At 47.1% G+C, this 15,358-nt stretch overlaps 1 pseudogene; it reads right to left on the minus strand.

Moving 5' to 3' along the window:
* The window catches only part of LOC149328447 (uncharacterized), a 478,240-nt pseudogene that overhangs the window by 211,135 nt on the left and 251,747 nt on the right, over positions 1 to 15,358 (minus strand).

Raw genomic sequence — 15,358 nt, forward strand, 5'->3', positions numbered from 1 at the left:
AGAAAAGGTTTAGCACTCTCTAGGGAACCTTATGCATGCTGGAGGCTGTATTTGAGTCTTGGAGCTGTCCTGACCAGCAACTTTTATAGCTTTGTGTATCAAGCAGCTGTGCACTGGCTATTCGGCGCTTCTGATGCTTGGCAACCTGCCTCATCAGCGCCGGTTTCAGAAAAAAAAGAGGTGACGTTGCTGAGCGTTGCAGATCGCGATCGCTGTCAGCTGCCGGGCCCGGAGGACATTTCTTGCAGATGCTGTGTCTTCGAATCGACGGAGCGGCAGCGCCCTCTAACCGAAGAGAAATCCAGGTGCTCTTGCAGCACATGCTGAAGCCAGCTCCTTTTCATGTTTGCGCCGGTCACAAAATTCATCTTTAATAGCTGCTGATTTCCCCCGGGTCTCTTTTCGTACCAACCAACGCGTCAACGTCGCTCGCTGCATTTATAAGGTCTCTCTCGCTAACTGAAGCGCACTAACGATCACTAGCTCCTCAGCGACACTAGCTCCCGCGGCTCACTGAATATAACATTCGGCGGAAAAGCCTGGGGAAGCGGGATCATACCCCGGAAGCCGTTGAGATGTTTCAGCGGAGGCAAAATGTCAAGAGCTAATCGAAACACACTTATTGGGCCAATGCCAAGGGTTCTCAGGCACAATACCCGGGCAGCAACTCGTAAGTTGATTGCACATTCACCTTCCCGGTAAAATCTTCGCTCTGTATTCCCCTCGCGAAAAACACTCATCCTGTATACAATCATGGGCGACGCATTGTCACAGTTAACCCTTTCGACCTTGGTGCTGTCAGTTGACACCGCAACACGAATATTCTGCTCGCGCCTGAGTAACTGATGAAAGTACTGTTAATTTTTAATACGATAGTTCCTGAAGGATCGCTGTTGCTACCGACATCGCTGTTTATGAATTTACATTGTGTTGTGCGGTCTAAAGAAGAAGCTGCAGCATGGTAGACATGCAATGAAGGAGGCGACCCTGCTGAAAAAAAGTTCTATGATGCAATAACCTCATAGATCATTCATCATAGAATATCATACAATCTGTATGACATATCATACAATCTGTATGATATATCGTAGAACTTTTTTTCAGCAGGGGAAGTATCGTAAATTTGTAAATTTGTCTCGCTAACCATTTTTTATCTCCCGCTCAGATTCGTAAATGTTTTTTGAAGCACCTGTCCAAGCTCATATTCGCATCCTAAATAATATTGAATGCGTAGGGGCTCCGCTGCCAGACTTTTTTGACACTTGTGATTAGACATCACCAGGGCTCAAAGGTTGCGAGTGATGGCTAATGAGTGAAGATAGCAGGGCTCGGCAAGGTACATCGAAATAGTATCCTCGATACGATACTCGATACTTTTGAAAATTGTATCTCTGATACCGATACAAGATGCAGAACAGAAATCGATTTTCGAGACAGATGCTCTATACTGTATCGTCGATACTTCGATACATCACTAAAATATCAAATATAATACAGGTTATATTGCGACTAACGAAGTTTACATAACTGAAATCACTGTCTAATAATGCCGGTAATATAATTGGCGAACTTAAGAAATGTAATGTACGCGGGGTTTATGTCACCTTTAGTGTAATTCTATACAGCACTTCTTCTGAAAGGACTTATAAATGAATCCGACCGCATGGATCTGTTGAAGCTCCGCTGTCTGCGCAGTTGGCCTTGTTAGAACTTCAATTTGGACTGAAGCCATATATATGTTGAAGTGATCGCTTCCGTAAGCATGTTCTTCCGTAAGCATGCTTACGGAAGCATGCTTCCGTAAGCATGCTTCCTTCATGTTCGTGTCTGCATGCCGGAAGAGACGCGTCATCTCCTCAGTGTACATTGCAACGGTCTCGTTTGGGTGTTGTATGCGAGACTGTAGCAGCTGCTGGGCTCTCTCTTTTCGCACGACGTTTGTGAAGGCCTTCAGAAGCTGCTCCTTGCAGGTTTCCCAGTTCGTGAGACTAGCTTCCTCATTTTCAAACCAGATTCTTGCTGGACCTTTCAAGGCGAAGAAGACGTACCTTAATTTCGTGGCATCGTCCCATTGGTTAAACATAGCCACACTAGCCATTCTTCGGGGTCGGCGCCAGGCGAAGCGTCGAAGGCTGGTGGCACCCGGGGCTGCTGAAAAATGACTGGAGTCGTCGTCTGGGGCAAGCTCATGGTGGACGTTGCTACTGGCTTTCGCTTCCGAGTAGGGTCCGGCAGAGTCGCGAACTCAGGTGCGTCCCCTAGCAGACTTCGGCTTCCGCGGTGGACTGGAGTCCCGTCCTCCGGTGAATGGCTCAAAGGGCTGGCGTCACGACTTGCAGGGGGTGTCCGGTATGGAAGGCTACCTATCACCTCCACCAGATGTCACGTTGTAGTGACGGCAGTCCAGCGGTCAGGAAGACACCAACCAGTCTTGGAAACGAAGGTCTTTATTTGGGCTGACTTGCGCCCGCAAAAGAATTGAATCACTCGGCGGCGGCGTAAGCAACAAACGTGCTCGTCGGTTGTCGAACTACGAATACCCGCTGCTCGCGGCATCGTTCATTTTAAAGCCGGCAAGGAAACTTCGAGATAACTGGTCGAGATCATCTAGAGTAAACTGGAAACACGTAGATGTAGCTCGGCATGGCTGTGATCAATCGAGATTAGTCCGGTCGCTTCTCGCGTCACGAACAAAAATGATAACACCCCTTGCCTGCGGCCTTGCACGAACGAACGGATACTACAAGGATACGTGGCAATATTTCAATCCGGCTTTTAACGGAGAAGGCCCGCACTGCGGGTGCGCCTCTTCGCAAGCATACTCTATGGTGGGGGCTTGCCCCTCGAACCCCGCGAACCCCCTTTCCGTTCACCTACCCGAGAGAGCTGGCAGGCTGCGCTGTTCGGCCGCCCTACCTTAGAGAGCCAACGTACTCTCATGGCTGGGGCCCGAGCTGCCGTGGAAGCACAGTGGTGTCGGACTAGGGACATCTCCTAGCCTTTGTAAGGAGCTGGCCCTTAAGGCCCGCGCCTTGTTTTCTCACGCATGCAAATAATATCAAATAAATGTTTTTCACCACCACCACCAGGGCAAAATAAGGGTTGTGGGAAAAGGAAACTTTCAGACTTCTCGACGAAGGGAGCGAGATAATTAACTTTAATAACAAAAATGATTTGTTACACAGAGGTCCCCCCACGACCCCACTGTTCTATACGTTTTGAGTTCATGGCGTTTCATAACGTGGGCGACCCGGCCGGTGGCGGTCTGCTGCATGGCCGGGTCCACAGAGCGCAGTCGGATCTCCCACTTTTCCCGACTGCTCGGGAGCTCCAGGCCCCACAGAGAAGAGTCCGCATGGCACTCAGAGAGAAATGAAGATAGAAAAAGTAATAGCCTTGTTCAAAAGCGGCGACAAAAATAATTTAGGTAACTATAGGCCTATATATATTTTGCCGTTGTTTTCGAAACCGTTGGAAAAAATCATTCTCTCTGGACTCCTCACTTTCCTCGATAGGCATTACCTTATTACTTCAGCTCAGTATGGCTTCAGACCTGGTTTATCAACGGAGGTAGCTTTATTACACCAAAAGGAATTAATACTACGCAATATTGAGAATAAACTGTTAACACTAGGCATTTTTATAGATTTCTCGAAAGCCTTCGACCGAATAAATCACAATATGTTAGAAAAGCTGCTTTGTTATGGAATTCGAGGTATAACAGCTGATTTGCTAAGGAGCTTTTATCAGGAAGGTATCAATCTGTTGGCGGTGACCGAGAATGATCAACTGCCCGCGCTATTTAACGTGGCATTCCCCAAGGCAGTATCCTGGGGCCACTCTTGCTCATTATGTATATCAACAATCTTGTAAACATTGAAAAATCCGCTAATTCTATTACGTATGCAGATGACACAAGTATCTTTTTAGCAGGAACATACGCTACTGACGTAATAAAGCATGGAAATCTTATTATAAGTAAACTTAGTGCATGGTCCCTCGGTAATTCATTTCTAATAAATTGTTCTAAAACAAAAGCTGTCTTATTCCGTTCAAAATCTGTCCCACGTACGTTTGATGAGATGCTACACTTAAATGACTCTGTTATTGAAATCTTTCCTGATGCTAAATACCTGGCAGTGATATTTAATAAATTTATGCTTTGGCACCATCCCACTGCGCACTAAACTCTTGAAAGCTTCAGGTATGCTAATGAAGTGTATGTTTTTTCTCCCGATCCACCAAAACCGTCTAATATATGTATCCTTCTTTGAATCACATTTGCGCTACTGCCATTTAGCCTGGTGAAATGGCACCATGAAGGCAATGTATCACCTAATAATAATCAAAAAAACGTCTACAAGTGATTTCAAAGCAGCCTTATGATGCCCACACATCTCCATTATTCACTAAACTCAAAATCGTGAAATTCCAGAACCTGTATGACTAAGCTACTGTCAACACTTAAATCTGAAATACGTAAAGGCACACATACACTCACAACATTGGGAAATTTGAAAAGTAACTCATCTTTACGCTTCAAGAGGCACACAGAACTGTGGCATGTTCCAAGATCGGGCACAAATTGTGGATTTCAGATGGTTCAGTCTAGAATTCCACAAATTTTAAATAAATACCACGTCACAATAGAGAAATTGCGCGAACTTTTTAAACTTGACTTGTATTCACTTTTGTGTAATGCTTGCTAACACTTCTCTGTTTATTTCAATTCCTTATGCAATAGAGTTGTTTGATTTTGATGTCTATTGCTTGCAAACTAGCTTCGTAGTTGTGATATTTGTTGCATGAATCATTGCTACTCACCTTTGTCAAAGCGTCCGCTGTCATTTATTGGGAAGTGGGGCCAGTCAAGCTACTAATGTGTAGTTTTTTCCCGCCATCCCTACCACATCTCATGTATCAATTCTTCCTTTGTGGTAAAATAAACTGCAAACTTCAAATGTCGGTAAGTGTAGCTAAGTGTAGTGAGGAGGTGGGTGCACTGGGTAAGGGGGGAGGTGTATGCCCCCGCGTGGATGCGGAACAGCAAATAGGAGGAGGGAAGGGTGAAGGTCTGAAGTTGGTGCCATAATATTTGGTGGTAATTGTCAAGGAATTGGTGGGATGGGGGATATCGCTGGCGCTCGCCGCGATATGCCTCAGTCAGCTCGCTGAAGGAAAGCTAGCGCTCCCAAGAAGAGCCCGATTTCTAATCCGCCATCTCTCCTTGCAAAGCTGTCTCATTCACGTATCCAAGGAAACTAGAGTAGTCGGACTCTTCACGCACAACCAACGACGCTGCGACACAACACTCGCCAAGCTCCCGCAGGTGAAGGACCAGGTTTGCCGCATGGTCCGCCGGGTTTCCAACAAGCGCGATGTGTTTCGATGCAAAGACACCTTGCGGCTGATGAACGCATTCGTGACCAGTCGAATCTTGTATTCGACTCCCTATATCCGCATGCGGAAACAAAATCATGAAACGAGCGCTGGCCCTCCCGGTCTCTACCTCTTCCAGCCACCTCATGGAACTGCGGGTGAACACTTCTACGGAGTTTCAGGAATCCCATCTAAACAACCAATACACTCGTCTCACAAAGACAGGGTCGGATCACCGCCTTCTAGCCCAACATTACATACAGCACACCCAATCTGCAGAGGAGAGGTGCTGCCTTCCCGTACACTGGAGACGCGCCCTCCACGTGCGGCCCTTCCCCACCAACATGCCCAAAGAGGACCACAATGGTAGGCACCTGGCGCGGTCGGCAGCCTTAGACCGCCGCTTTGGGAGCAAACCAGGAGTCTTCTACAGGGACGCCTCCGTCCCAGACCCCAGGGGATGGTACAGGACAGCGATAGTCAACGACGGCAAAACAGTATATAGGCGCCCTTACTTTCAAGGCCCAGTGAGAAATTGACGCAGAAGTGGTTGCCATCGCCGTCGTAGCCTCCGACTCCTCCTCCAAATACATAATCACCGGCTCGCGAGGGGCTGGCTGATACGTCGAGCAAGGGCAGACTACTTCCTTGGTTTATCGGATCTGCTAAGATTGTAGCCGAGGCTCGGATCCCGCCCACCGATCTCTAGTTTGGGCTCTAGATCACCAAGGCTTGCAGTGAAACCAGGCAGCCGGCGCCGCCCGCGCTCTCTCTCTCCGCGCAACGCCCAAGGGACCCGATGCTGACCAGGACTCGGATTTCAATCCGGTTTACACGTTTAAGGAAATATGCGATTATTACAAATGCACTTACCGAACTCTTCCCACCCCGTGCAAAGTGCTGAGGAAGGCCAACGAGCGGGTACACCTGCGCCTTCTCGCTTACACCATGCTGTGCTTGGCAACTCTAAAGCATTTCGATGCCCAATTCGACGGGCGGTGCTCACACTGTCGGGAGTTGTCTGAAACCTACCACATAGTGTGGATCTGCCAGCAGAGCCAATCCCTAACCACCATCCCAATCCCCATCTGAGAGCACTGGGAGGCGACCATGTACGGCCGCGGCACCCTCGATGCCTAAAGGGCCTTAACGCAGCGCGCCCGGGCTACGGTAACCACCAATGTGGTGCCTGACTAGGCATCCCACCTGGTTCTTGTAAGGGCTTCACCCTTATGGTCACGATACCAAATACCTCTCCCTATGATTACCTAGTTGTTTTGATTGCCTCCGCCCGGTTGATAAGACCTCGGGCGTGGTCATTGGCGACTTCGTTGCCTTGGTTCCAAGAGTGAGCAGGTACCCAGATAAGCTCCACATGGGGGGGGGGTGGATTAAAGGGGCCAGCTTGAGGATGCGGACAGCGCTCTCACGGATTTGCCCTCTTGCAAAATTTAGAGTGGAGATTTTGAATCGGTAAGGACACACCAGGCATTAGTGTAAGCACAAGCGCTAGAGCTGCCTCTCCCGAGGATTCTGGGGTGGATGCACGAAGGTGGAGAGTGGCGATAGGTTGGAGTGTGGAGTTAATGACTGTAAGTGCCGCGTTTTTGCTTAAGCAGGATGCGTCCACCTGTACTGCGTCGGCTTCCGAACTGCAGTATTTGGGGGGCGCTTTTTCACAGGCTAAGGCCGGTCGAGTGATGGTTGGCATAAGTGTCCGTGAACTGTGGCGATGGGTTGGATTGTGTAGTTCTAGTGAATGCCGCTGCCGAGTCTTCGCTTGTGCAGGCTGCGTTCACCAATATGGCGTCGTCTTCGGACCTGCACTATTTGTGGAGAGCTTTTTGCAGGAGCTATGAGGCAAGCCGAGCGAGCGATACTTGGTGTGGGTTTTCCGTGAAGAGTGGCGATGGGTTGGAGTAAAGCGTTCTAGCGACAGCCTTTGCCGTGCCTTCGCCCATGCCGGCTGCTTTAACCATCGGGCGCCGACTTCCGAACTGTAGACTCTGTGGAGAGCTTTTGCGTGGGCTAAGCGGCGGGCCGAGTGATCGGTGGCATGGGTTTTCCGATGGAGTTTTACCAGCAGCTGTGTGTGTACGAGGCGGGGGATTAGTAGTAATGTGAGCTTGGTTGCTGGCATGTGACTTTGGAAAGTGCCCAACTATGTGACATTGTGTCAAAGGTTAAGCTAGGCGAGTGCATTATGCTTGTGTGTGCACCTCTATGAGTTCGTGTGTAGTGCTTTAATTGACACATGACATCTGTGACACTCTCGATGGAGACCTATCCGCGCCGTGAGGGAAGTGAAGCGCTTCTTAACAGCATTGCCACCAAGCAAATGCGACAGGATTTAGACTGCCTGCTATGATGCTTACATTGAGTGTCTAATGTTCTTGCGATTTCACGCGCCTAAAAACGGTTTGAACCGGTTTCATTGTCCTGATATGGTATGCATGAGTCATATCTTTCTTAGAACATTCCCTTACCTTTGATAAATTACCATCTGGAATTACATTAATCTGACTAACGACTCCACCATAATACAGCAACTAATCCACGCCGATCCACCTCATTGCTTTTTTAGTGCTGGCCTTCGAGATATCGGGGGGGGGGGGGGGGGGGGGGGGCGTTTCTTGGTACTTTCCCGGGTGCGTTCATTTGCAAATTTTGAAAGTTTGCGGCGCAATATGATTGGCGTAGCGGCGGTCAAGTGGCGTTATTGATGTACCAACTATCTCAATCGCATTCATAGATCGCGGTTGTGCCGCATTCATAGATAGGTTGTGCCGACGCCGCAAGTTAATGTTATCTTTCGATTTATCATTCAAAAATTGAAATTTTTCTATGCTATCTGCTTACTTTGGGGTCAGGTGACCCTGATGACGTCATCTCTCAAATGACCAATCAGGTAATTACAAACTTTGTGCTGTTCTCTGAGTGCTCACTCTGGGTCATACAAATTTGATGACTTCGTAATGGCCACGCCACCCAAAATAACACTTCCGGGGCTTTCTTTACGGAGAGATCGGAAATTTCATGATGCCAGCTTAAGTATTATTGCACTGAAAAAATAGGAGGGAGGAAAAGGAGCGGGTGAAAATGGAAGAGAAAGTTGCGTTGGAGTGGAAGGCAGCAGAATAATTTCGACCATCTTGCATTCTCTAAAGCGCACTGTGCAGATCACGAGGATGGCTTCTGCGCTCTGCCTTCGCCGAAACAGGTCCAAAATTTTCCCCGCGTCCTTTGGTAAAAATTAAAAATTGGTTTTGGTTGGTAACCGTTGTTGAGAAACATGTACTTAGTGGACGTTTTCTATGACTAACGCCGGTGTTTTTCTCTCGCGTATTCTCCTCCCAGATTGCCATCTGCAACGTCGCTCTTTCAGCGGTGCAGCGTTTCCGGCGAGCGTTCAAGTGCGGCCCACAACATCGACTTGCCACAGAGTTCACCTGGCCCGATATCGGGAGAAATCCAACCGCAGCACTGTAGCAGCATCTCAAAGTTCCGCTCACGTGGCCAATCTGACGGATCACTCACTTCCTTGGAACTACTTGAAGAGGCGACCTTCACATTCGTTTCACATTGTTATTTCCATGTTTACGAGGAACCCTTAACTATTGGTGCCATTCTACTTCTCACCTTTGTGTTTCGCTTCTGACCGTAGTGAACACTTTTCTCCTACAAGGTAGAACAGTTCCTAATTGCGAACGCAAATTGTTTTTTCCACTGAGGGCAAGCAGTTATGAGGAACCTGTGAAGCCTTGCATGAGTAACGGCGTGCAGTGTGCATGTGAACAATTACCTCCTTTACAAGATGGACACCGAAGTCATTCCTCGCAGATATTTTTGACCAAAATACTATATTTTTGATGTGCGTATTGAACACTGCTAAAAATGCTATACGTTTTTGGGAGCGCAACCCTACATTCGCAGTTTCATGGCACGTAAAACTGTGCCCACCAGTTAAGATTCCGGTCCATTAGACAGCCGAGTCTAATTTCATAGTCGCCAGCATGCGTATTGATTATATGGAGCAACCTATTCCAATAAGGTGAGCACGCGCATTCATCACTTTCTGGTATGTAGACACTGTAAAGAAAATTTGGTAGTCCCTTGGCTCTTGCAGGTTTCAGCTGGCCGTGCCACTTGCGGAATTTTGCGAGTAATTTCTCTGTATACAAACGGTGGTTTGTCGCATCACAGGACAGTACCTCTGCTTTATCCTTTTGTATTCGCGATCAGCTTCACAGAAGTCTAAACTTCGTCGCTCTGTTTCGTCGTGAGGAAAGTAGTCCTCGTTATGCAGCTCATGCTCTTCCCAATGTTTTTATCGTTGATAAGTGCTAATCAGTAGCGGCATTGTGGCAATTACAATTAGCTTTGCAACATTCTCTAGAGTTAGTGTTCATCGGCTATTCGCTGTCCTGCATCAGATGTTATAGTGTTGTTCTTTCGTTTTTAACTTCTCTTCATTACTAGCGAGGGAGTATTAAGGGGAAAGCCTTTAATGTCGCATCGTTGTAAGCAGCAGTTGTCGACAGAAAATGTCACGCTTTTCAATTGGTGGAAATGGTCGTGACGTCACAGTGCGCGAATTTCAAACGGGGCCAATTTTACTTTGGCTAGTAACCATGCAACCAATTGAAGGGATCGTATAGTGATGCTCCAATTAAGTGGGACTGAGCTTAGTTAATTGCTTAATTGCCCAATTAGCCTAATTAGCTTTACTAGTCAGGCCATATAAATAAATAAAACCGATTAAGAAATTGGTCGAGCTCAGGAATCCAACCCCGGTCTTCGGCGTGAGAGACGAGCATGCTATCCACTCCGCAATGCCAGCTCGATGGTTTGGAATGAACAAAGGCGCGTCTAGTGAATACGGTGTCTTCACTCACTCTCATCCTCCTCCATTCCCTTCCCGCGAGGTTTAGGTGTCCACCGACAAATGAGAGACAGATACATTTCCTTTCCTCAAAAACCAATTTACTGACGAGCGAGGCGTAGAACCGAATGGGCGATGGCGTTCTATGGACTCCTTGGCAGCGTTGCAAGACGCTGCCGCGTTCCACTCTTAGGGGCATCAGTGACCACACTTTAGGTCAAAAAAGTGCCCCCCTGAATTTTGTGAGACAGTTACTGCGTAATATCCTTTCCTCAAATACAATTTTCATTTTCTTCATTACGGCTCCTCTTTATCTATCTTCTTTCACTCCCACTTCCTCCCTTCCTCTACGGTGCGGTTCAGGTGTCCACCGAGATGACAGAGAATTACTGCGCCATTTCCTTTCCTCAAAAAGCGTTGCGTTCAAAGGGCAAGGCATCGCGCTGAACGGGTGGTGTTCCGTGGACTCCCTGGCAAGCGCTACAACGCGCTGTCGCGTTCCACTCGTAAAGGCAAAGCTTAAGCGTCGTTAATTAGCAGATGATTAGTATTCAGGTATTAATCAGTAATTAACCATTAATTAGTGATTTTTCGTCACTTAGTAATTAGTACTCAATTATATGTGACGCCACCGGTGACACAGAAACAGGGAAGGTGGTGCGGAAAACGCTTCCGCCTCTACCCACTTTAGACAGTCAAAGTGCCCCCTGAATTTTTTTGATTACCGGCGGCTGAAAATCCTGATAGTTCAAAATTGTTTAAGAGAATGATATTTTGCTTGTTGGGGTGTTTATAATCATATTTGTGCTTTAAGCTTGATAATGCAAAAATGCGAGCCGTTCTCTGGTTTTTCTTATGCTGACCAAGCTGGAATTTAGGCCTTCTGCTTTATATTCTGATACCCTTATACTGCTGATAGATTTGAGGCTTGAGGCGTGTGAACCTCATCACTGTGTGATCACTGTTTACCTATAGGCCAGCATGAAGAGTTGCGGGCTCTAAGAAATGCTTGGGCCTCAAAAGTTGATAAAAGGCTTGAAAGGGGTAGCCTCCTTTTTGGAGTGTAAACCTGCAGCTGACTGACTCCATTGTAAAATACATAACACGAATGTAGTGCTCCGTGAGCCGAGAACGGTAAAATGTTTCTTATCGGCTTTTCCACAGGATGCAAGAGAAGCAAAGGCCGATAAGAGCCGCTGCAGAAATTGCTTGTGGTTATTTTTGTCAGCTGTCATTATCCGTACTCTTAGTAGAGAGCATTCTTCGATGCTGTCTAGTGCTTTTTCATCTTTGTGAAATGAATCATTTTCTTTGTGTTCTCTGTTGTACTCGCAAAGTTGGGTGCCTTACGTCATGGAGCAACCGCGCCAACGATGGGTTGCAAATTTTTGCGGACTTTTAAATATTTCATTCACAAAAAGGAGATTGGAAATGCCCAGCGAACTGATTCCTTGAGACTTGTGTCATGAAAACATTGCCGGAAGTAGTATTCAGACGTGCACTTTGCCATTGATGGAATAAACTTACACGACTATCAATTATGCTGTGTATAAACATGTAGAATCTGCGGTGTATGAATACGATAGCAAGAACGGTCACATCGGAGAAATCTCTGCAAGGGTTCGTGATAAATATCACTGATTGCTCGAACACGTGTGATGACTAAAGAATAGCGAGAACTTTGAAAGGTTATAGCTGCAAGCTATAACCGTTGAATTACGTTGGCCGTTTCATTACACGCAGAAAAACATGCCGGGTGTTAAACTGCTATCTCCTCGAGCTGTGCATTAGATGTTAACATCAATCTGTGCGCAAAGTCAGTCTGAATGCCACAAAACGCGGGCACTTGATATATGCGAGCCCAGTTTCGAACGCATGGCCCGTTTAGTGGTAACAGCAAAAAAAAGGGCGCATGGAAGCACCATCTGACGAGCATGTTTCAAGTGATACAGAGCAGCCCGAGGTTTGAACTACGCTCCCTAACACAAGAAGATCGCAGCAGAAACCAACCTATGAGAAAGCCGACTGCAAGAAAGACAACACTAACTCATAATTTTCATGAAAGAAAACAGTAAATGCAGCTCCTAGCTATGTTAGGCTCGTTTGTATGTGCAGTGGCGCGAAAGAGTATTAACTAATGCTGAGCGTACTAGCAACGCATTAAGCGGTCAAATAAATTGCAGGAGTTTACAAACGTTTAGATCGTATCACTGAATGAATCCCTGGATACATGTCATAGGAAAAACATAGGATTGAAAAGGAAAAGAAACTTTTGGGCAGCTAGAGCGAAATATAAGCGAAAGCTAAAATAAAAAACTGCGTCGGCCGGGAATCGAACCAAAGTGAACTGCTTGGAAGGCAGCTATGCAACCACTATACCACCGACGCCCGACGAGGGGGGGGGTGGGGGAAGGGGGGGGGGGGGGGCGTTCGTCACCGGCGTACTTCTGTTCGGGGTTGGCGCGGTATTTTCGTCGGAGAAAGAAGGACCTCACCCCAGCGGCCGGGCAGTGGGCTTAAAACAGTTCTTACGGAAGAGTATGTTTCTATGCCGGCGTCCAGATGGAGCCCCAGAATACCGTACGTACAGCCGGCTGAAGGCAGACGAATGCGGCGCCACGCACGGCTCTTCTTAAAAATCCCAAGCTTCGATTCTTCCTCTATTGATGTGCAAGTTTTCCAAATGCTCGTTGCGTTGCTGGGTTGTTACGTCAGTTCTGAGGTCTGAAAAACGCTCTTCCACTGCCAAACAAAGATCACGAGCTTAAACTTCTTAGTGGCCCTGAAATAAAGACACGGACAGCCAGAAGTGACTGGACCTCGAATGAGATTCATCAGATACATAACAAATTCAGGAGTTTTTGAAAGGAATAAAAAAAAGTTGTGCGGAGGTTAAAGAAAAACCTGTTATGCTGGCGGCAAGCTCCGTCCTAAACAAAAACTCGGACTGCTCCGCCCCTGAGGCCATACAGGGCCATAAAATACGCGTTTCCGTGGTGTCTCGCCCTGCACTGGGTTTTAATAGCCTCGTTCCTCAAACCGCGGACACTAGGCGGGCTCGGGCCTTAGATAGCGAGGCCTGGACGGGATTCTGATGCTTCATTTCTAAGTACAGCTAACACAATCTAAGTATAAAACTAGCGGCTGAGAAGAAAGAGGGCAGGGATACAGTTAAGCGAATACTAAACGCCTTTGCAGTTTATAGTTTTGTGTCTGTTCTGTGCTCCCTGTGCATGGCGAAACATAAAAAACAGGTCTCGGGACTTGTCCCTAACAATAATGAAACTCAATCTGTGTCACATATAACATTCACTTGCCCTGGCATTGGTGTAATGAATTGGTAGACTGTTAATTGCGGCACCTCTAGTAAACATAGAGCTGGAAGTATTTGATATACTGTGCGTTCATTCTTAGGGCTTCTTAGTTGCGGTCACACCTGATTTATGACCGATTTCAGAAGACTTTGGGCTGTGCCCTTGCGACATTTCTATATATCTCCGAGCAGCACCAAACATCTTGCAACTCCCTGGCTATAGAGGAATGCCGTAAAAAGTCGGCCTTTCTGAAGCGGCCATCGAAAAAGTATAATTCTAATTGTTTTCAAGCTTCTGTACAAGAAATGCCAAAAAAAATGGAATGAGTATAAGCTCATCGCAGCCACATTAAACGCACAATTGCCGGTGAGAAAGATAAATAATATACCAATCATTCCGATTCCCTTTAAAATTCGGGAAACCGAGGTGTGCTATTCGCTTTTGTACCGCCTTGAAGAAAGCTCACGGCCTGTTGAAATTTACTCTCATTAGTGTTCACACCAAGGGAAGCTATCAAGAGGGTTTAATCAATTTTCAAGGTATTGGAAAAGCACTTCGCGGCTCTACTACAACTGAAAGCAATGGTGTTCGCGCCAGTGGCGTCAATCAATAACGGCTCTCTCGTTAATCTATCCATGCTTAGTCGAGCTGTACTGACGTTGCGCCTGCTTCCCCGGCCCCGATGGCGGCACTTCAGAAGTGCTGAAGATTCATTTGAGGAACCTCCTGCCTCCTTATGATACCAGGTAAACCATTCTGTCAAACAGGCTGGGATTCCTTCCGAGTGGAAGCTAGCAAATGCGATTCCTTTTCTTCGAAATCTAGGTGGAAGCTGCGCTTTGAATAAATTTAGGCACTCGGTCGGGCGTTCCGTCTATCGGGCCGGAGAAAAAGCGCCAATTTCACACTGAAAGCCCTTCGTCGCAAGTAAAAGATGCCTTATGTGAGACTCCATACACGAAACGCTATCTGCTGACTGGAACTGGGAACCAGCACTCCGGTTTTTTTTTTTTTTCCGCAAGGAACGCCGCCAAGTCACAGGTGACTTTCAACATTTGCCGTCAGCGCTTACTTCATTGTGTTTTCCCAGTCACATTCGCGGCATCTTCGAACGGGGCCACGTTCAGGAATACTGCGTTTGAGAGCGCTGCTGTCGTGTCACGCGAACGCATGTTCGCGGGCGTTTCACGTACTTTTTTTTTAACGCAAGAAAAACTCACCAAGAGCACACAGCACGAAAAATAAATAAGGTTTTTAATCGTATAACATACACAGAGTGAAGAATTAGACATCTGTTCTTGGCACGCTGTATGTTTTAGCAGGAGAATTCTCGCTGGAAACGCTGCAGCTAAAAAGTTTTCAATTTTCGATTATTCAGTTGAACGAAGTGCAAGAACACTTTAGTGGCAAGCGAAAATTGGTTGTATTTCCCTCCACCTATCTTGCCTGGAGATATTTTTAACCTTTGTCTAAAAATAGGTGGCGCGCCTTGTATAGCTTATACACGGACGCCACCGCTCAACGAAATAAAGCCCCTAAAATGTGGTAAAGTAGCGACACATCGCCTCCCCTCCTCTGCTTCCTCCTCTCATTTTAATGCAGCAACGTCTATTTATGCAACAAAAATAGCGTGCAAAGCATGCCTGGGAAGGTGCACGTTTAGGCGCCCGACGGCCGCACCCAGCGTGAGAGAGAATAGAGGACGGAAGGGTGTGTGCGGGGCGCAATTATTCAAAGGTTGGCATTACTTTACGAAGTTTTAGGGGCTGCAGGTTGAACGTGT

This window comes from Amblyomma mixtum, chromosome 9 (assembly GCF_055824585.1).
Source record: "Amblyomma mixtum isolate Tamu chromosome 9, ASM5582458v1, whole genome shotgun sequence".
NCBI lineage: Eukaryota > Metazoa > Arthropoda > Arachnida > Ixodida > Ixodidae > Amblyomma > Amblyomma mixtum.